General features: G+C 45.4%; 1 protein-coding gene across 6 annotated transcripts in view; it reads right to left on the bottom strand.

The window, feature by feature from the left end:
* STK32C (serine/threonine kinase 32C) overlaps window positions 1-23,487 on the bottom strand; it is a 210,420-nt gene that overhangs the window by 31,964 nt on the left and 154,969 nt on the right. For 2 of the 6 annotated variants that reach the window (XM_025208818.1, XM_025208819.1), the window contains one exon: window positions 2,642-2,704. The exons of the other annotated variants lie outside the window; for them this stretch is intronic. The gene's annotated coding sequence lies outside the window, so the exon portion shown is untranslated. The remainder of the gene's footprint in view (window positions 1-2,641; window positions 2,705-23,487) is intronic. 6 annotated transcript variants of the gene reach the window in all.

The raw sequence follows: 23,487 nt of genomic DNA, 5'->3' as shown, positions 1-23,487 counted from the left end.
CTACATAATATTTGGTTATCATTAGCTTGGTAAAAACATTACAATTAGGGACACAAATTTGAAATTATAGGTATTAGTTTTTGGTTGTCAATATGATTCCCATTGAACAAGGATATTATGGATTTAAATATTTACACATACTTAGTTTTGTAAGGTTTAACTTTCAGAGGGTGTGTCTTCAATGCAGCATTTCTCTGAACCATAACTTCAGTTTTGCCCCTAACTCAATTCCTATGCAAGCATAAAATCTATTGAACTAAGTACAGACAGGCAAAAGGCCAGAGTCTGAATTGATTCAGTATTTGCAGGTTAGTCTAAACTGTGTGGACTGAACCAATAAGCAAGTGAACAGACATTCACTTTTGAGTCTGGAAATGCAGCCACATAGTGGCCCAAGCCAGATGCTGTGGGGACACTAGAGCATGCCTCCCTGCTCAGCTGGGAGGGGTGGGGGAGGTTATAGGGGAGGTGCAAAGCATCCTGGGATGCTGGGGGACTGTGAGTTAACTTGAATCTGGAAGGGATCTGGGACAGAAGTTCAAGAAACTGATTTAACCTAAATCAGTTAAGTCTGATACTACATCCATCCAGGTTTATCTTAAAATAGTTTCGGCCATTTTGGAAACTGTTTATGTGCACAGAATTTCTGTTGTGTTACAGATTTGAACCACTTTCCGATCAGTTGTACCAGTTTATGTGTAATTTCTACCCCTAGCCTCGCAGAAAATTCCTGTCCCCTTTGTACTATCTGAATAACATAAAAAGCTTGATCTCGGTTGAGAATCTAACCCTTTCCATTTTGATAACACACCCCTTCAAGAGGAAAGAGTTTGTTTTTTAAGTTCACTGTGGCCGCATCTACATGAGACACTGACTGCACAGTCATTACTGCACAGTCATTTAGCACTTGTATAAAAAACTACTAAATGTTTGCGCAGTAACTGGAGTTACTGAGCAGTAGTCACTTCTAGGTGATGCTGATTAAAAAATTCCTTGTTACTACTAGACAGTAGCATCACATCATGCTTCATGCTATGCAATGCTGCTGTGTAGTTGTAATGAGCTACCATGCAGTCAGTGTCTTGTGCAGACACAGCCTGTATGTGGTTGCCCCAAACCACTCTCCAGCATATTCAAACACATGCTTTTGAATATTCTTGTTCTTCCCTACTCCCCAAGATGAATACCTGGGATTTTTCAAGCTGCTCCTCTCTTTATAACCAGGGGGGTCCATTCAGGAGGCCTCCCACACCCTAACCTGAACACAACTCAATAACTTGCAACTACATAAGAGCTTACCTTTTAGAAGAATGAGCACTGTTGATTTAAAGACTCCAAGCAATGAAACATTTTCCACATGTTTTAGTAATGTATTCTGGTGATTAATTACCCTCCCTGGTAAAAAATAAGGCTTATATTCCATTTGAACTAATCCATACAAGAATGGGTCTCTCATGCCAGGACTTGGTGACCTGTACCATCCCTTACACAATAACTTTGAAGACTTTTTAAAAAACAAAACAAAATAAAACAAACTCTAACCAGTTCAGAACTGCCAGATAATATCTTTAAATAATTTAATCCTAATAGGAAAACAAAAATAACAACAAAACCCCATAAAACCAACTGCCTGGTGTGAATTTTGTAATTTACAATAATAAATTATTTTAAGTACAAGTAAACACACAATATTGTCTATAACAATCTAAGACTGTAATCTTATTGCCAGACCTTTAATAAATGTTACAAGAAAATAATTTCAGTCTGACCTCTTCTATTTTTTCCCCCATACAGGAAAAAAAGTGCTTATAACCCTCCAACCAGAGTAATGATCATTGTACTATAACATGGGCAAGGCTGTGTTGTATTATGTAGTTCAACTGCATACTAGCCATAAAAAATATACATACACCCACCAAAAATGTGTTTGATTTCAGTTTGTCTCCTTAAGGGTAGAAAAGCATGGTTTTCTAAGATTGCCCTTTTAAGGAGGAGGAGATTTATTCCAACCATCATAGAGAAGCCTATATTATTGTTTTGGATTTGCAACATCTTAATGCACATTTTTGTTTTATTAATTTTCTTTGTTTTTTGTTTGTATGAGGAAATCTAGCACCACAGTATAATAAATGAGTAAATGATGAAAGCTGCTCATACCCTGTAATCATAATAAATAAGTTTTATGAAATGTAATTACACCAACTAAATACAAAATCATCTCAATTTCAGGCTATCTACAAATCTTTGTTCTCGGGCTTTTTGAAAATGTTAATGTGAGTGAATGGGAATATTCTTAATTTAGCCAACTCTTAAGAGCATGGGGGTGATATCTGAATTCTGGCAACTACATGTATTGGGGTAATCTTTGCTTCTCACTCCACCTGAACAACTGCTAACCTTTGAGCTAGGTAAAGACATTCAAAAATCCTGAAGCAGAATCTAAGTTATGTGGTTTTCTGTAAATGGCGTAGTTTAGATGGTAGTGAATAGACACGCATTTGCCCTTTGGTTGGGGAGGGGAGGAAATTTTAGCTCAGGTTCTGCCATTTTTAAACCAGTCTGTGTGTGCTGACCTTCTATTCTGTTATGGGTATAGAACAGTTTACAGTCACTTTTACCAGTAAAAATGTAATGTCTGTACCTGGCCTTGGAGTCTGTCTAATGAAGTCTTTCAATTGACTGTGAGGGGAGTAGGATTGGGTGCCTGAGGAAAAAAAGAGGACATTTTTCCAGCACTTTAGTTACTGTTTTCATCATTTTAATTCCTATGGTTATAAAGAGGGGGCTTTGATGCTGCTGTAACTTATGTCATGGGCTAATTCAATCCCCAGCTACTGTATCACCATTGGGGACAAGACTGTCCTTGTTGTCCCCACATTGATACAGTAAGAATCCACCTTAAGGTTTCCCTGAGCCCACAGATACATAATACACATCAACTATTGAACCCCCACATCACTTTTTTTTCCTACTTCTCAACTCACAGGTTGTATCTTTGGAAGGAGAATAATACAGCATTTACTTGGGAACCAGTTGAAGCATAAAATTACGTATCTTTAAATTAATTTCAGATTTATTATTCCAGTGTATCTAGATGAGGATATTTTGTCTTCATTTATCCAAAATGCATTTCCTTTTTGCAGAAAGGAAACTTTTCAGTGGTTAAATATGGTCATTAGAAAAATTGTGTGCAATGCTGCCAGATTCACAGAGGCAGGGATCAGCTGGTAGTATTTTGCTCAAGACATGGCATATAAAAGATATAATAGAGTCCCAGAAACCCTGAACATTCAGCTGTTGCCAAATGGTTTGTATACATCTGCCTTCACTTTTATTCCATTAAAGGGATAAAGAGTTTAGAAATTACATTTACCATTCAGGAAAGGAGATACACATTCTCATCACCCATTTATAGCTCATTCAAAAGGACCCTGGACAATGACAACGCCTTATTTTTGCATCTACAGCTGACTGCCCATTTTCAAATGAAACCAGCATTTTCTCTCCATTCTGCTACATACATTAGTTTACCCATGTAAAGGAGAAAGACAGGAATCAGTAACCCATGTAATGTTAAAAAGGGAGTTCATTCTCTTTTTAGCAAATAGTTATCTTTCTTCCTGGATAGTTATTTTTAACTCTTTCTTCTAGAAGAAAGGGCATATTGTGGGTAGGACCCACAAATAAAACAGAAGTGTCTCTCTTTATGCCACTTCTCCTACAGTTTGTCAAAACATCTTTGGAGTTGTTTATGAATCCCTTCTGACTACAACTGGGGTGCAGAAAAGATTTTCTATTAAATATACAATAAGGGTTTTTTTAATACATAAGAAAAAGGAAACCAGAAAGAGAATTCGTGGAAGCACTGGATGACCAAAGTGAAAAAGGTGCACTCAAGAATGAAAGGGCTATAGCAGAGAAGCTAAATTTATTCCTGCATCATTTTTATTGTAAGAGATATTGGTTATTTTACACCAAATCATTCCTTCCTAGTATGCAAGTCTGAAGTTGGAATGCACTGAAGTGATAACACAAGAAGTTTTAGAAGAGACTGATAAATTAAATACTAGTAAGTCACCAGGTCTGGATGGCATTCACCCAAGAATTCTGAAGGAACTCAAAGATAAAGTTGCAGAACTGTAGGCAGTACAATAGTATGTAACCTGTTATTACAAAGGGCCTCTCTGCCAGAGGACTGGAGGGCAGACAGCATAACACACTTTTAAAAAGGGCTCTAGAGGTGATTCTACAAACTACAGATCAGTGAGTCTTAGTCCCACCGCTGGAAAGTTAGTAGAATCTATAAAAAAGGATAAAATCAGTAGTCACAAGGACAAATATGACACTGGGAAAGATACTGGTTTTACATAAAGGGAAATCCTGCTTCACCAATCTACTGGAGCTCTTTGAGGATGTTAACAAGTACATGGACAGGAGGGAATCTAGTTGACATAATATATTTGGATTTTCAAAAGCTTTTGACAAGCTCCCTCATCAAAGACTTGAAAAAAAAACCTAAGCTGCCATAAGATTGAAGGGAAGGTATTTTTCATGGATTGAGAGCTAGTTAAAAAAAGAAAGCAAAGATGCGTACTTCAAGTGAACAAGTCCAAAGTCATGCACATGGGGAAAAATAACCTCAATTATGCATAAACAATACTGGGTTCTGAATTAGCTGTATGCCTCAGAAAATAAGTCCTTGAGTCATTGTAGATAGTTCTCTAAAAATGTGAGCTTTAATGTACAGCAGCAACCAAAAAAGTGAATAAAATCTTGGGCATCATTAAGAAGGAAATTGAAACCCAAACAGAAAACACAACTGGGCTACTGTATAAATCCTTGATGTACCTACATCTTGAATGCTGTGTGTAGTTCTGGTCTCTCCATTTCAGACGTGGCCCCTGGAGCCTTACAATCTGACCCATGGGGCTCCCCACAGGTCAGGCAATTTGGCAGGGGGGAGCAGTGCAAGTTCATATTGCCACCCCTCCGTGCTACTAGAATCCCAAGCCCCATGCGGTAGGTCAGAGCTGGGCCACACCCCTCCCCCTGCATGGCAAGATAGGGGCTGGGCTAAACCCCCTTCCTTCTGATTGGCCAGTGTGGGGAGGGAGCACAGGGGCGGAGCCACCCCTGCTCCACTGCAGCAGACAGCACAGACCAGCCCAGGGCTGCAGAGCATGCTGGTATGCTGGGGGACTCTGGTTTAATTTAAACCAGGAAGGGGTCTGGGACAGAAGTTCTGTAAACCTGTTTGACCTCAATCAGTTAAGTCTGATACTACATTCAACCAGGTTTATCTCAAACCAGTTTTGGCCATTTTGAAACCGGTTTACGTGGACTGAACTTATTTTCTGTTATAGGTTTAAATCAGTTTCTGCTTATTTAAACCAGTTTGTGTGTTACTTCTGTCCCTAGCCCTTATGTTCTTGCAAATGTTCTTATCTGAGCTGAGGATTTCTTCAAAGAAATAAGGATCATACAGAAGAAAAATAAGATTTAGTGAGAATGCTATTGTTATACGTAGTCCCGATTGTCTGGAGAAGCTGTGATTTTGAGAAAAGAGAATTCATTTAGTTTGAAATACCTTTTATACTATTTGAGTATTTACTGAAGATTTTATATTATGTAAAACATCTTCCAGATGATTAACACACTTAAAAAACCCCCCTAAGCTTCTTAGCACTATATATGGTTTGTTCTTTAACTGCACTATTTGCTCCTTCATTTTCAGGTCAGGATTTAAAAGAAACTTCATTTCAGGACATTCAGCATGAACCTATTAGGAGGATTGACAGACCATCGTTCTGAGCACTGGACTGTGAAATAAGTACACCAAAATTCAACATAGGCTGGGGTAAATTATGTGAACTCTTTATTAAGTTTTCCCATCTGCAAAATGAGGATAACACATATACCAGAACGTTTGCAAAGTGCTTCCTTCCTGTATTCTAAATGTCTCAAACACTTCTGTGAGTTACCCCACTGACATCATGTGAGTAAAAGGACCAGCTTCTATAATAAAGTAGTCTCAAAACACTGTGCATTACATCATCTTTATCACAAGAAATCAAAGATTTATGTTTAACTTGTTTGATTTTGGGCCTGAAAAATTTAAGTAATTAATCTAGTTTTTTTCCATATGCCAGGAAAGGGACTGCATCACTCTTCTTTGCCACCTCTGATGCATCACACAACACAACACAGCTAATTCTACTGATTTTGCCCCTGAAGCTCTCGTGGCAGTTTTTCACTGTCAGAAGTTCTCATTCTCTGTTGTGTAGATGGTAAATCCATCCCATTTAAAGTTTTGGTGACAATCAACAATGAAAAGATGTCCAAAAGTCAAGTAAGCTGATGCCATGACTGATGTATAGCTGGAATAACAATCTGGGAGTATGTTGACCTGCAGATGAAGCTGTCTGACTTGCAGAGAGTTCTGCTGTGAAGACTGCAGAATTTGGAGATGAGAATGTCAGGAAAAATGCAATGGTCCAATTGTATGCATGTGGCCCTGAAAGGAGGAGAGCACTCATGGAGCCTCCCATACCATGTATCTCTGCACAACTGCAAGCTGTACCACAGCTACACAGGATGGGCACTGCACTAAGCCAGCAGCAGCTGCAGCATAGCCTTGCCTTAAGACTGGGAAGAGTAGGGCCCCATTCTCTGTGCTGGCCAAAAGAGATGGTAGGGAATGAAGAGAAACATAACAGCATCTAATTAGTGGGGTATTGACAGCATTCTGCCTTCACATCCAGGAGCTCCATTTCCTGCTGTGGCAGGGAAGCTCTACATTGACCTCAAGTATGGACCAGTGCCAGAGAGATCTAGGAAGTCAAGCAAAAAGACTGCCATTCAGCAATGGGAGCACTGCAGTGTACATTCCCTTAGCTCCCTTAGTGTTATTCTAATGTCTGGAAATCAAAAGGGAGGAACAAAGGGGTGGGTTTAATTTTTCTTTTCTGCAGACCAAAGCAAAGCCTTTAAAAGCTGAGCAGCTGGCCTGGCTCTAAGACTATTGTTCACAAAATGAGCTCACTTTTTTTGATAGCTGCTGATTGATGCAAGGCCATCACACAGACTTTCAAGCACCAGCTCATAACAATGTTTGCTTTACAAACATGAAACAGAAGCCTTAATACTGGGAGTGGGCAGATGAGTCTGAAAGACCTGCATTGCATGTCTCACTGTTGTATACAAACCCAGCCCTGGAAGCTATCTGTGGGTTTCTAGTTCTGTCTGGTGAGCCAGCAGGATTTACAGGCCTAAGCAGGACCCAAATGTCACTTGTGCTCAAAACCAGCCCAGGGTAAGAGTTTGGTATGGAGGCCTAATGGTATCCCAGAGTTCTGTGTGGGTGGAAAGACTTTGCCGCTACACAGGGGATGGAGGAGCAGTGGCAGAATGTCAAAATAATGACCTTGTCATTACTAGTGTTATTTCTACCCAAGATTATTCTGCTCCCTGCACAGTGATGGAACATAGGATAGCATCAGCTGCTGCACTGCTGACAGCAACTATTTTTGTGCCCACATCGCACCCCTCAAAAGGCAATGCCTTGAGCTGCTGCCCCTGCTTGCCTCCCTCAGTTATGCTACTGACTGAGCTACTGAAACAGAAAAAAGTATGATTTCCAGTTCCCATTACAACTGTGACATGAGTTGGGATAGGAAAGAAATGTTAGTGTCCAGGTGCAGATTCAGCTTTCCTTCATAGAATCCTACAAAGTTAGGGTCAGGATTGGAAGGGACCTCAGGAGGTCATCTAGTCCAACCCCCTGCTCAAAGCAGGTCCAACTAGATCATCCCAGTCAAAGCTTTGTCTAGCCAGGTCTTAAAAACCTCCAAGGAAGGAGCTTCTGCCACATCTCTAGGTAACCTGTTCCTGGTGTTTAACTACCCTCCTAGTAAGAAAATGCGTCCAGTATCTAACCTAAACTTCTCTTGCTACAACCTGAGACTGTTGCTCCTTGTTCTGTCATCTGCCACCACTGAGAACAGTCTAGCTCCATCCTCTTTTGAACCCCCTTCAAATAGCTGAAGGCTGCTATTAAATTCCCCCTCAGTCTTCTCTTCTCTAAACTAAGTCCAGTTCCTTCAGTCTTTCCTCATAAGTCATGTCCCCCAGCCTCCTCACCATTCTTGTTGCCCTCCATTGGACACTCTCCAATTTGTCCCATCCTTTCTGTAGTTGGGGGCCAAAACTGAACACAGTACTCCAGACATGGCTTCACCAGAGGGGCTGAATAGAGGGGAATAATAACTTCCCTTCACCTATCAGCAGCACACCTACCAATGCAGCCCAGTATGCCATTAACCTTCTTTGCACCAAGGGTCACACTGTTGGCTCATATTCAGGTTATTGTCCACTGTAACCCTTAGGCTCTTTTCTGCAGAGCTGCTTCCCAGCCAGTCAGCCCTCAGCCTGTACAGGTGCATGGGATTGTTCTGAACTAAGGTTAACTTTGTACTTGTCCTTGTTGAACCTCATGAGATTCCTTTTGACCCAATTCTCCAATTCGTGTAAGTCACTCTGAATCCTAGCCCTACCCTCCAGCGTATGTACCACTCCCTCCAGCTTGGTGTCAACTTCAAACTTGCTGAGGGTGCACTCTGTGCCATCTTCCAGGTCATTGATGAAGACATTGAACAAAACCAGCCACAGGACCAACCCCTGGGGCAATCTACTTGATACCAGCTGCCAACTAAACATCGAGCCATTGATTACTACTCTCTGAGCCTGATACTCCAGCCAGTTTTCTATCCACCTTACAATCCATTCATCCAGCCCATGCTTCCTTAGCTTGCCTGTGAGAATACTGTGGGAGACTGTATCAAAAGTCTTGCTAAAATCAAGGTACACCACATCCACCAGTCTCCCCACAGAGCCAATCATCCACAGAGCCAATCATCTCATCATAGAAGGCAATCAGGTTGGTCAGGCATGACTTGCCCTTGGTGAATCCATGCTGACTGTTCCTAATCACCTTCTCGAAATGCTTGGAAATTGATTCCTTGAGGATTTGCTCCATGATTTTTCCAGGGACTGAGGTGAGGTTTGTAGTTCCCTGGATCCTCTTTTTTCCCTTTCTTAAATATGGGCATTATGTTTGCCTTTTTTCCAATCACCCAGGACCTCTCCTGGTCGCCTTGAGTTTTCAAAGATGATGGCCAATGGCTCTGCAATCACACCAGCCAATTCCATCAGCAACCTCGGGTGCATCCCATCCAGCCCCAAGGACTTTTACACATCCAGCTTCTCTAAGTAGTCCATAACCTGTTCTTTCAGCACTGAGGGTGGCTCACCTCCTCCCCAAACTGTGCTTTCCAGTGCAGTAGCTTGGGAGCTGACCTTGCCTGTGAAGACCAAGGCAAAAAAGACATTCAGCATTTCAGCCTTTTCTGCATCCTCTGTCATAAGGTTGCCTCCCCCATTTAGTAAGGAAACCACACTTTCCCTGATCCTGCTCTTGCTATCCACATACTTGTAAAAACCCTTATTACCCGTCACATCCCTTGCTAGCTGCAACTCCAACTGCGCTTTGGCCTTCTTGATTTCATCCCTGCATACCCAAGCAATGCTAGTAGATTCTTACCTATATAGTTTTGTCTGACTTTACACTACTTATAAGTTTCCTTTTTGTGATTTGGTTTTCTGAAGAGTTCCCTGCTAAGCCAAGCTGGTCTTCTGCCATACTTGCTAGTCTTCCTGCACACCAGGATAGTTTTTTCCTGCACTCTCAGCAAGGCTCCTTTGAAGTACAGCCAGCTCTCTTGGACTCCTCTCCCCCTCAGACTGGCTTCCCAGGGAATTCTGCCCATGAGTTCCCTGACTGAGTTGAAGTCTGCTTTTCTGAAGTCCATGGTCCTTACTCTGCTGCTCTCCATCCTTCCTTTCCAAAGGATCCTGAACTCAATCATCTTGTGGTCACTGCTGTCCAAGTTGCCATCTACTATACTACATTCCCCACCAATTCTTCCCTGTTTGTGAGCAGCAGGTCAGGAAGAGCATGGCCACTAGTTGGCTGCTCCAGCACTTGCACCAGGAAGTTGTCCCTAGTACTTTCCAAAAACTTCCTGGGTTGCCTGTGCACTGCTGCATTGCCCTCCCAGCAGATGGCAGGGTGATCAAAGTCTCCCAGGAGAACCAGGGCCTGTGATTGAGAAACTTCTGCTAGCTGTTCGAAGAAAGCTACATCCACCACTTCCTCCTGGTTTGGTGGTCTGTATCAGACCCCCCACCATGACATCACCCTTGTTGCTCTCCTCTCTGACACTGACCCAGAGACTCTCAACAGACCTATCTCCAACTTCTAACTCCACCAGTGGAACATGCTCCTCCCCCTCTGCTGCTAGGGCTGCACATCTGTTCTCCAGACGAATGACTGCAGGTGGAGGTGAAGATCTCTGCTTGCTGCCAGAAGTCACAAGCCTCCAGCTTCCACCATCTTGGGTGTCCATGTCCTCTCTCTTCTCTAGCACAGCATCTAGCACTTCTTCCTCCATTCTCCTCCAGCATTGAACTGATAAACGCCTCATGGGAGAGGATACTTCAGAGCCCTGCCACCCTTTCCTGTAGTTCTCTTGCCTGTTCCCTGAGAGACATGGACAGGAGGCACCACTTGCACCACAGGCACTCCCTGACTTGGTTGTCACTGGAAGGAACCTGCAAGCTGCAGTCCCCACAGTGCCAAAACTGGTCCTGGGGGCAAGCATCGATGGTCAGTGGTCCTGCCTGGACAGAAGCCTCACAGGTGCCCTCCACTGAAAATTTCATAGAACTTGGTGCAAGGAGTGTCAGGAGTCCCCAAAAGAAATTCTCCTTGCCTTCTTCTCTGTGCTCATACCATAAACTTTGTTGTTGTTGTTCTGATTAACTTGGGATATTTTTATCTTGACACAGGGGAGGGATGGAGTGAAACACAGGACACATCAAATGAGAGAAAGACATAGGAGTCCTGCTGATATGGCAGGCATTGGTGGAGAAGCCCCACTGACATTGCTAAGATCCCCTGAAGCGGGAGCGGCTGTGGCAACAGGGAAGACGAGGCCTCTCCTTCCCCATCAGAAAGGAGGGAGGAATGGGTCCAAGCCCTGGTGGGGAGCAGGAGCCAGCAACAGGTCAGAGCTCCTGCTTCCACGCCCAACCAGCCAGCCAACAGTGCCTGCAATGGGAAGTACTGGTGTCTCCTGCTAGAGACAGACTGCTAGGAAGATAAGCCATGGGTCTGAACCTCTAAGGCACTTGTTATGCTCTTATGTTTTAAAAGCAAATATTTTGGATTTCAGGCATCTGTTCATAAGACAGATCAAATATTTGAGATTAATTGTTTGATCTCTGCTATATAAAGAAATCTTTCTTTTGCATCTAGAAATGTTAGATGTTATTCCAAGTAATGGAGCTCATGGGCCTAAGTTTCCTTCAAATATTACTGACACATTTGATGCAGATTCCCATAATTGTGTTCAAGAGATCTTCCTTCTGTTTCTGAAATCTGAGTAGAGGTTTTTTGTTTTTGAACCTTTTAATGACTTCTGCAATCTGTATACATATGAGAGGTTTATTGACTTCATCAAGTTTCAGCATTTAAACTTAGATTTAACTTATTTTGTTTTTAAAGCAGAAGTCAATAGCTAGCACTGATAATCAGTTTACCTCTGACATCACACACTTCAGGACTGCATGGTAATGAACCAAAGCCAAATTCTGCTCTAGCTTGCAGGAATGTCACTTCCAGTAAATTTGCTGTTAGGCAAAGGAAAATCATTTCTCCTGGATTCTAATGGCACAATACACATAGTGGGCTCCAAGATATGGAAACCCTGCACAGAGCACCATGGCTCTCAGGGTATTGTCTATTCCCTGGAGCTGGCAACTACTGTTCCAAATATGGGGGATACTGGCTATGTAAAGAAATGGCTAGGATGCCTCTGCAGTGCGTTGATTTCAGTGACAGAGTTCAAAGAGACCCCAATGGTACTGTATTTGCTTGAATCTAAGACAAGTCTTTCCCCACCCCCACCACAATCAGCATGAGGGGAAAGCCCCCTTATCTTAGATTCATGTACAAAGTAGGGGGAAGGAGGGAAGACAGCTCTTGTGGCTCTGACTCTGGCCCTGAGCACAGGTTAGGATGAGTGTCAGACCCACAGCAGCCTCCTGCCCTGACTTTGCTTGTCTTCTACAGCTTCTGCCCCACCCTTCCCCCTTTCCAGGTGCAACTGTTGAGTGCAACTCATCTCAGGCCCAAGCTGAATTCCTTTTCATGCACGGAACATATAGACTAGGCCTGTGCTAGTATTCACTTTTAATTCAGATTCGGTCAATTTAGGGGACAGTGATTTGATTCGATAATTTGAATCATTGTCCCGAATCGATTCAGCCAAATCTGATTTGGAGATTTGGCCACCGCTGAATTGGCTGAATCTCTGAATTGAACAGCCCCCACCCCCCCCCCACTCTCCGGGCCCTGTCAAGGGCTGCCCCGCCTGGCCCCAGTGTCCTGGCACTTAAAAAAAGAGCCCCGCACTCACTGGCTCCTGCCAGGCCAGGGGGGCAATCCCCGCTGCCCCCCACTGCGTGCCACTACCCTGCGCTGCATGGGGGAGGCTCTGCCATGCCCCCCCAGAATCCCTGATGGCCACTGCAGCAACCAGTGAATTCAGGGCTTTTTTTTTGCTTTTTTTTTTAAGCGCCGGGACACCAGGGCCAGGCGGGGCAACCATTGATGGGGCTGGGAGAGTGGGCAGGGGACGGGGCCTGGTGGGGGTCCCCACCATGGTTCCCTTCTCCCTTCTCTGGCTCCGCCCACTCCCCTCCAGCCCCTACTTACCAGCATGGAGTCCGGGTCCAGCTCCCTGCGGTGGCAAGCAGGGATTTCCCGAATCTCCTCTGAATCTTTTCCAAATTGATTTGGAAGCTTTGGATCAATTCAGACCTTTTTATTGGTCTCCCACTTTGATTTGGCTTCAGAGATTCAGCTGCAAAATCGGGCCGAATCTCCTCTGAATCGAATCAGCAACCAAACCTTCACACAGCCCTAATAGAAATTCTGTCCCCTGCCTGGCCAACCAGCAGTGCTGCTACTTCTGTATGGCCAGCAGGGGCTGCACTTGCATGTGCTGTGCTCCAGGAGGAAACAGCCTGAGCAGAATCTGACAGTAAAGGAAGGAGGTGGGGGAGGGAGGGGAAGGGAAGGAGAGACACAGGGGAACAGAGGGAAGGGGTAGAGATTGTAGGGAGTGGAAGGGAGGGCAGAGACTGTAGGGAGCTGGGGGTGGGAGGAAAGCAAGGGGAGGAAGTGGGGGGCTGAGGGCAAGGGGTCACCTGAGCCCCCTAGCCATTGTTTTCCCTGCTATAATAGTGTGTGTGTGTTTGTGGGAGGGGGGAGGTAATTTAAAACAGCCCTCCAAAAATTAGATTAGACCTGGAATATTATAACAAATTTATTATTTTTCCATTTACAGAATCTAATTATTGGGGGGCTGTTTTAGATTTGAGTAAATATGGGACTTTAAATAGTATTTTACACACCCTCTCCAGGTAGACCCTCCATGCTAACATTCCTTTCTTTATATGCACTTTCATTATGATGTGTAGCTGTAATTGTGGTTGGGGCATCAATTTCCATCCATTAAAACTGAATCAAACCCAGTGATCTTAGTAGAGGCATAACTAGCAGATGTGACAATTTGAGCAAAACCCAGCTAGGAGAGGAGGCAAATGGCATCAGTGTTACAAGCCCTGGGGATTCAAAATCTCCAACTGCTGCTGGTACAGAGTTGTCTGTCTAGTCCTGGTTATTGTTGCTGCTGCTACAGCAGTGCTGTTGAGTCCCTGCACCTGGCTGCTGCATCTATAGCCATGGTATAGTGCTGCTGCTTCCACAGCCTCATGGCCTCCAGGGAGCTGCCATTCTGGTGTCCTCTCCAGGCAGACATCCATTCTGGTGTTCTGCTCACCCACACTGAGTTATGCCACCAGATCTTAGGTCAGATTTACACTGATGAAGGCAAAAGCTGCATTTGTCCTTTAACCTTTTATTTATCAAATGGGAAGTCAAAGGAATCTCTGTCATTTGATGATTTCTGAATAAACAGATTAACAACCAACAGTACACTATTAAATTAGTATAACAGCACAAAATAGACCTTTTACATTATGCATGGCACCTCCCCCCCTTCCCCCGCCCCCTGCCCCCCATAACAGAGGGCCTGGGGCATCCTGCTCCTTTAAGATAAAAGCAGCCCAGCCAGGGAGCACTGCACGCTAGGCAGGGTGCAGCAGCTGCCAGTTGCCAGGGCAACAGGGAAAATGAGGCAATTAGTGAGCATCTGTAGGCAGCTTGCTGACTGGAAGTGGGCAGGGCCCTGGGAGCATATAAGGCTGAGCCTTGGGCTAGTAGGCTAATCTAACTCTGCCAGCAGCAGGGTTAGGAGCTTCTGTCCAGGAGAGCTACCCAGGGATGCTAGACTGACTACTTTGCTGCCTGTAGAAACAGTGAGGCTCGGGGAGCTCACAAGGAGCCCAGGCTAGGAGGTATGCCAGCACAAGGAGTGAGGGAAGGTTTGCCCTTTTAAAGGGGCAGAGGGCTGCTTCCACTGTTGTTGTTTATGTTATAGCCCAGGGACTTATGTTTATGTTACAATTACACCGTGGTTTGGTTTGGGACCATTAGGGCAGTATATGGAGATCCCATTAGTGCCCAAGGGACATGCAACTGCCTTGAGACCTGCACAGGGCAGGCTGAAGGCTTGAGTGACTATTGAGCCCAGAGACGGACAAAGTGTAAGGCTACAGAGACGGACAGAGGCCAGGGGCATGGTGTGTGAGAAAGGCACAGCCACACAGGGGCTTGCGGCCTGGCAGATAGGGGCCAGGGGCCTGGTGACCAGAAGGGATGAACCAGAGCTAGTGCCTCAAAGCCAGGTTCAACACAGTAGGCCCAGGTTTGAAGGCCTAGCCAGAGTAAAGTGGTGGAGGCTGGGAAGGCTGAAGAGAACAATGATATTATAACACCTGTAAGGTTTGGGGTGTGGTATAGGGAAGGATTGGAGCCATGCAATTACTGCCTAAGGTTTTATGGTTGTGCCATTGCAGGGCACCTAGTGAGGGGACCTAGGAACCCCAGTGGGGATCTAATTGCACTGGGACCACGCAAGGCCCATGGGAAGCCTCCTTATTACTATTATTATCATTACTAGCCAATTGCCCATCAGGAATGGTGGGGGGGGGGGAGGTGGGCAGGGATGGAGCACTGTCACCCACCACCACGCCCTGCCACCACCTCCCAGGAGCTTGCCCTGCCATCCACTCCATCCCCCTCGGCCAATACCCCATGCCACCACTGCCTCCAGGGAGCAGGGCCGGGGGGGCGGGGGAGGGAGTGAGCTCCACTTGCTCCACTACCACCACCTCCAGGGAGCAGGGTTGAGGGGAAGGGGGTGAAGCCAGCGCTGCTGGTCTCACCCTCCATGCTCCATCCCTGACATCATGGAGGTGCTCCACTCCACTGCACCATCACCACTGCCTCCTGTCTGGAATGCTCTTGGAGCACTCTGGTGGTTTCAGTCAGCATTGTGATTGGCTACCGAGTCAACCAATCAGAGTGTGAATAAAGCATTATGGACAGACAAACAGACAGACTAAGTCTTTTATTATATTAAAATTATTATATTTATATCAAGGCATGGCAGATGAGAAGGGAAGGCACCCTAGGGGCAGAGCAGGGCATAGTTGTGTTACACCCCCAATCAGTATATTTGAGTACCCCACAGTTCAGCATGAACTAATTATGTCAGAGCCCAGGATCTGATGTGGGACCTGGATTAGGCATGGATGGGGCAGGAGAGATGAATTCTCAGAATGGCTAAAGCTGAGGAAAACAGGAGGAGTGACATGGCCATGGATTCTTCTGCCCCAGCCAATAGATACTCCACGCACTCCCACTGCACAGCATCCCTACATCTCCTGCTCACCACTCCATACTGTGGACCTCTATTGGCTCACTCTCTTGTAAAGCTAGGTCTTCATGACAGCCTAGCTCTTCATGGGTTAGATTTTCCCTGGAATTAATTCTAGTTTTGGTCAATAGCACAGTTTCTTCTCCCTCTGCATTAATTTTGACTTTGAAATAGTTTGATAAATGTATTTTCCTATCAGTTTAATGAACCCTAAATATTACCCCAGTAGTAGTGAATAAATGCTGATTCAATTTACCTAAAAGCCCTTACTGTACTTTGTTTATATTTATATTTATGCCTTCTTCAAAGAGAGACCTCTAGACTTACTTCCCATTTATGAGCATAAGTCATAGACTCAATGTGAATCCAGACCAATCCCTGCCTTTGAAATGTACACTGATACTTTCAACATCTTTACATTTCTATAGGCAGCACAGGTAGTGAAGCATATAGTGAAAGTTATTTGATACTTTCCACTATAAAACTGTATTTTCAGTTGTTCTTAATGTTGCCAATTTTTAACTAATTTGAGATAAAATGTTATATAGCAAATGTCTTTCTATGTGTTTTCCCTTCCTGGACAATTGTCACATGGCTTCAAATAGATTTTTGTTCCCAGCAAGTGCATTTTACAGGCACAATGGAACTGTCCAACCACATGGACAAAAGCTAGCTTTGAAAGGGAATGAGTTTTAATGAGCAGAAGCCAATGGAATTGAGATGGTGAAACCAGCTCCTACATGAACTAAGGACCATCTCATACCACATCCTTGCCATTATAAGTGAAAAACAAGGTGCATTTCTTCATCTCTCCCCACTGTCTTATAAATGCATCCAAGCAGGTACAGTTAAAAACAAACAAAAAATACTATACTGCACATTCTACTGTAGAAGGAAAGAGAGAGAGAGAATACTCATGGTGAATGGGTGGATGTTACTTGCATGATTTAATGCATTCCTTGATGGTGCATTGATACTATGGTGATGAGTGCTATAAAATCCTGGATAGAATAATATTTACATTATTGTTCTATTTCTATTTAAGCCTGGCTTCTGGATGATATGATATGTGGTTTCCCCTTTATTATAATGAGCTTTGTTATTGGCTTGAAACATAGAAATAATAAAGAGATAAATAGTCATAGGCACTTATATGCATTAATGGGTTTGGGATGGTTTGAGAAAAGGAATCTTCACTGCAGAAGAGAGTCATTTTGGCAATCTCAGGATAGATGTGTGTTTGGCTTTGATCCTGCACCATTAATGTCACTGGGAGTTTTTTCCATTTCCTTAAATAAGTGTAGAATCAAACCCTTACTGCATACAAACAGAAAACAACAGAGGGACTACCTTCTGAAATCCCATTAAACTTGTAGAGCCTCCTTTGGAGGACTGTATCCAGCTCTGGTCAAGACAACTGTGAGAAAGGTACAGTAAGTAGTAGAAAGGAATTAGTCTGCAATATGGGCATATTTCAGGAAATCACTTAAGTATGTACTTAAATTCTATCCCTATCTGTGATAGCACTTAATTACAAAAGTTTTAAATTCCTTTGGTTAAGTACAGGCATTCAAAAAGCCTGAGCCTGAATTGATTCAATCTTTGGAGATTAGGCTAACCTGTTTAGATTGAACCAATTTGCAAGTGAACAGACATTCACTTTTGATTCCAGAAAAGCAGCCACATGCCTGCAGTGGCTCAGGATAGGAGCTGGGGGCACTATAGTGAGCTCTCCCTTCCTTTCTCAGTGGCCAGAAGGATGGAGGGAAGCTATGCTGAGGGGTGGGCATGAGAGTGAGTATGATTGGGGAGGGGTTTAAACCCCCACCCTGGCCTGCAGGAAACCTAACCAGGGTGTGCCTGGAGGGGGAGGAGAGAAGCAGCCTCTGTCAGGGGGTCTTCAGCCCTCCTACCTGGACTCACTTGCTGGCTGCTCCAGCGGCAGGAGTGGGGCTTTACCCAGACCTGGTAGCCTGAGGGGAAGGAGTTTAATCCCCATATTGTGGGGTGGAGGCATTGGCACTGATAGGCTCTACTCATACATCTGGGGCTCGGTGGTCAGACACCAGTAGCCTGAGGGGAAGTGGGGGCATTTAATCCCCACATTGCAGATGGCAGCAGTGCAGACACCAACATGGTACTGGCTCCATCCCACACTGAAGATCCCCTCAGGTAGGGCCCATGCCACAGTGCCTGGGCCAAGTCCCTCACACGAGCAATGAGCAGCACCCGATGCCACTACGGGTCTGGCCACAGGGGTCTGGCAGGGGAGGGAGGATGCGACCTGGCTGCAGGTGTGGAGGACAGGTCAGGAGGATCCAGGGCTAATCACAGAGCCCGACTCACTGCTGCTTCCTGCTGTGGCAGTGCGGCCCAGGCTGGAGTGGACCTAGGGGCCGGGGGTCGGCATCCGCCACCTCCCACCTCCAGCCCTGCATGGGGACCATGGTTTGCAGGTGGACTGCAGATGGAGGGTAGATTCCTGCCTCTCCTGGCAACAGCACAGAGATCCATCACAGTGGACAGAGGTAAAGCACCTGTCACCTGCCGCCTGCTTGTGGCGGCACCATATCAGAATTGGGCACCACCTGCTGCTCCTCCAAGGGACTTGGACCACGTGTTGCAGTGTAGGCCCTGCCTGAGAGAATCTTTTGCGTGGGATGGAGCCAGCACTGTGTTGCTGCCTGCAATGGGGGTTTAAACCCCCCCTTTCACTCAGGCTACTGGTGTTTGGCTGCCATGGCTCTAGGTGTACAGGCGGAGTCTATCAGTGCATGTGCTGCCCCCCTGCAATGGGGGGATTAAAGTCCCCATTCCCCTCAAGCTACTGAGGTCTGGCCATACCCCTGCTCCTGCCACTGGAGCCATGGGAGGGGGGGGGGAGGTTGAAGATGCCTGGCAAAGGCTGCTGCCCCCCTTCCAGGCAGACCCAGCTACACTCCAAAGCAGGGCTTTGCACCCCCACCTGCTTCTCAGCCAGCTGGAGCAGTGATAGTGCACAGCCCAGCCCAGGGTTGCAAAACGTGCTAGGATGCTGCGGGACTATGATTTAACTTAAGCCAGGATGGGGTCTGGGACAGAAATTCCGTAAACCAGTTTGACCTCAATCAGTTAAGTCTGATACTACATTCAACAGATTTATCTTAAACCAGTTTCAGCCATTTTGAAACTGGTTTATGTGCAATGAACTTCTGTTCTATTACAGGTTTAAACCAATTTCGGATCAGTTAAACTGGTTTGTGTGTAAATTCTGTCCCTAGCCTTTGACTTCAATGGGGTTTAAGGACATGCTTTATTGCTGTTCTGAATAGAGTTGCTATTCTCATTTGGGGCCTATAATGAGAGATTATGCACAGGAAATTATTTAAGATACCCTCTCTCTTCTTTTTAATTAAACAAATGCTGGTTATTCTCTATGTGCCCTAAGAAAATGCAGTCTGTCAAATGCACCAGTAAAAAAATAATATAGCAGGTTTAAGATACTTTACTGTAAATTATTCATTACATATGCTGCTGTTATAAAAATAATTTCAAAGATTTATTTTTAACTAGTTCATCCCACTTGGTCCATCAGTCTTCTAATATGTCAGCTGCTAAACCAAAGCAGGTAGTAAATTGTCCTGGTTTCTTTTTAATTCTTTCATTCTTATCAGACACACTGGATGTACCTGATTGACTGGAATTAAATGAGTATTTTACCTCCTACAAAGGAGAAGAGTAGCAAAGACTTGGTTGAGGTAATTGAGATTATAATGGGCAGACTGGAAATGTACCTTTCCTTGTTATCCTGTCCAGCATAATAAGACCAAAGAATCACAAATGAAGAATGAAAGAAATATCTACTCACCCAGCAGGGTCAGGAATTTCCTGTCAAAAGGATTTTTGAATAAATAATTCCCAGTTTCTACAAAATCAACCCATTACATGGGAAAACGGAATTTTTCTCTTTAAAATGTTTTCCATTAGAAAAATAAAAACAAAATATTTTAATTTTGGTTTGTTCAGCATAAATGTATTCAAATGCCCTAAAATGTTTCTCTGTAAGTCATTTCTACACAAAAAACTGAATTTCTCTAATGAAATACTGCCCCATAGAAGCTGTTGTTTGGATCCCTTTTATCTCTTAGACACTTTGCCCAGATTATAACCCCCATCAAGCAACTGGAACTTTGACTAAGTTGGCTGATACATTGAAGGAGGTACAATCTGCAGGGAGCCTCAGCCTAGAGTTGTAAGGCTTAAATTGTAAGTTCTTGCACCATGTCTTCATGAACTAGTTCGCCTGCCTAGGTTCAAGCCAGCTCCTGCTCAGCCCACCTGATTGGCTCTGGATCCTCATGGAAATGCTTCAAAAGATGACTTTTGCTACATAATATACTGCACAGCTAGGCTGTGAGCAGCTTTTGGCCCCTCTGCATTACTTTGCCTTATTTCCTGCAGCTCTCCTGATCCCTAGTTCTGGCCTTGGCTACTTGACTCTGGTTTCTAACCCTACCTTGGCTCTTTGCTTGCTGCCTCTGGCTTATGGTCCCTGACAACTCATGACAACTACTGACCTTTGTAACTTGGTGTCTTGAAATGGACTTATTTTCTTTACCCTTGACTCAGTGTCCTGACTACTAGGCCTGTGCGAGTAGGCAGGTATTCGATCTGGCTTTAGATATGGCCATTTCAGATGTCAACAATCCAATCCGGAGCTCCGGATCAGTTTACCATTTCAATCCAGCTGAAGCGGCTCTGAAGCTTTGGAGCTGCCTCGATTTGGCCACAGGGTATAATGGAGGATCAATGAAATATCTATAATGCTGTTGTTTTGTCTCTGATTTAGGTGAAACTTGTAGGATTAGTAGCTTCTGCTGAGAGCATGAAGCCTGCCAAGTTTCAAGAAGATAGGTGTAGGGGTTTGTGGGGAACTGCACCCCAAAATCTTGAAAGCAAAACTCATGTCACTTTTATGTGTTACATCACAGGGGGCTGAAAACTCCAGGAGTGATGGCCCCTGCTGAGGCCACAAAGCCTGCCAAGTTTCATGAAGATAGGTACAGGGGTTTGGGGGAAACTGCACCTCAAGCTGCTGACAGGCAAAACTCATGACACAGATGACCCTGTGTGTGTTAAGGCGCAGCGGGCTGAAAACTGTAGGGGTGGTGGCCCCTGCTGAGGCCACAAAGCTTGCCAGCTGTGTGTGTGTTACTAGGGAAGTCTGTCTTCTGGAGCCCTGCACCTCAAGCTGCTAACAGGCAAACCTCATTATGTGGGTGGGTGCTTGGGCGACTGAGTCTGTCTTGGGGCACAGCGGGGTAGACTCTAGTGCAGACCTGGGTGCTGGGCCCTGCCAGGCCAGGAAGCCTGCCAGCTCTGTGTATGTCTTGCTGGGGGAGTCTGTCTTCTGCGGCCCTACACCTCAAGCTGATGACAGGCAAAACTCGTGATGTGTGTGGGGCCTCTACACAACATGGCAGTGTGCCCCAATGAGGCCGCGTCCTCCCCTACAGCCTCACGTCTGGTCCACCACTTTACGTGACAACAGGTAAAGTAACTTAGCTGGCTCAACACCAGTAGCAGCAGCATCAAAGGTACCCAAACAGAATTGTCACGGAGCCTTTCTTTTTATAAAGGAATTGACAGCAAGTAGTTGTGTTGTGTTGTGTTGTGTTGGACACATGATGTTACTCATGGTGTGTGATGGCTTATCTTGTGTTTTTATGTCTATATGTGTATTATGAAAAAAAAGTTGTACTTGGAAAAAATGTATCTTTGGAAGCTTTACAGTTGAAAACCCCTTTTTCAGGCTGAGGAAGTACCTGCAATTGGTCCTGGATGGAAGGAATAGTAAAGAAGCCAGAGGCTGGCCTGGCATGCAATGCAGGCATGAAATCCAGTCAGTGAAAATGGAAATGGAGGCATCAGGGGGTGAGGGACAGGCTGGGGTGGAGGGTAGTGGGGGAAGGGGAATGTATTAGCGCAGGTAAAAGTGCAGAGGTGCCTGGGGTGTCAGATGTCCGGCAGGTCGCAGTGTGCCAGAACTCCACTGTGTATATTGAGTCCATGAGTTTCTGTACCTACTACCTAGGAGGCTGATGAAGTGCAGTTCATAGGCCCAGCTCTGAAAAGTGGTTTGTACATTCGAACAAGCACCTAACCTCATCACCAGAACTGAAGCCAACTTCCTACAGCTCAAAACACAAAACCTGCCAACTATCTCCAGTACCCCACAAACTGCACACCAGAATCTATCAAAGACAACAAAAGCCAACTACCTGTGGGGGCCCATTCCTCACCAAAAAACACTCTGCCTCTAGTCTCTCAGGCCTGATCCTGAGAGGGAACAAATTACAATGCAAACCATTTTTCTGGTGGGGATGTCACAACATCCCCAGCAACGCTGAACACCCTCTCGCTTGGAACACTGATCAGTGGACAAGTGTTGCCAGGCAACTATGGCCAGATCCTGCTACATCTGGCTGTGGTTTGCCCAGTAGGCCAAGGGTCACATTTCAGTGGCTCCACATCCTCAGCAAGATAGGTAGCCACCGAAGCCTTGGCGCTACCTGTCCAAGGCTGGGGTCTGGTGTGTTTGGACCCCAGCACTGAAGCCATGCCCATGGCCCACATTGGCAGTGGCTGGTGTGGAAGAGACTGGCTGCTGCAGGTGCTTGGAGTGCTGGCACGGGAAAGTGGATACCCCTCTTCCACATCCCCTTGCCTCTGCACTTTGGCCTCCCTGACTTCGTTGACCTGCACCTGAGTCCAGTGATCAAGGGTTTTGGGGTTGCTAGTGCACATGCTCCCCTTCACCCTTGGGTAGCACATGCCTGCCATCATGTGGACTGTACTGGACTGCAAGGGATCCAGTCATCTCCTGATGCCTTCCTTCAGCCACCTCACCAGTGCCTGCACTTCTGGTGACAGTGGCTTGCCCCAGACAGGAACACTGATCCCCTGGAACTTCTCCATTTGGTTCTCCAGTTCCCTCACTAGGGGGATCACCTGGATGAGGAGGACATCGCCAGCACTAAGAGTCTCGGTGGCCTTGAGGAAGGGCTAGGGGACCACCAAGATCTGGGAGATAGTAACCCATTCAGCTTTGTTCAGGGGGCCACTGATCCCAATCTCCCCAAGCAAGGCCATCTCATGGATGGCCTTCTGTTGCTCCACCAACCTTTTGAGCATCAGGTATGTGGAGTTTCACCACAACCTGCATGATTTTGTGCTGTGGGGTGCTCAGCTCTGCTTGTTTCTCCCACAGCATCGTGCCCCACTTGATGCTGCAGTGGAAGTAGCCCACCACCTTCCTGCATTTTGAAATCAGCTGGCTTGTAGCAGTAGTGGTGGTGACGCCATCACCGGCAGCCCTGTCCCCCTCCAAGGCATCCCTCACTATTAGATGCAGCCTGTGTGCCACACAGCAGATGCCAACAAAGTTGGCATCATGGGCAGCCTTCACCATATTGGCCCCATTGTCAGTGACCATGAACCTGCGGGTGAGCTTGGCCTACCCAACAAGCCTTTCCTTCAACCT

This window comes from Alligator sinensis, unplaced genomic scaffold (assembly GCF_000455745.1).
Source record: "Alligator sinensis unplaced genomic scaffold, ASM45574v1 scaffold195_2, whole genome shotgun sequence".
Classification (NCBI taxonomy): Eukaryota; Metazoa; Chordata; order Crocodylia; family Alligatoridae; genus Alligator; species Alligator sinensis.
The sequence above is the reverse complement of the archived record's forward strand: the minus strand, read 5'-3'. Positions and strand labels throughout refer to the sequence as shown.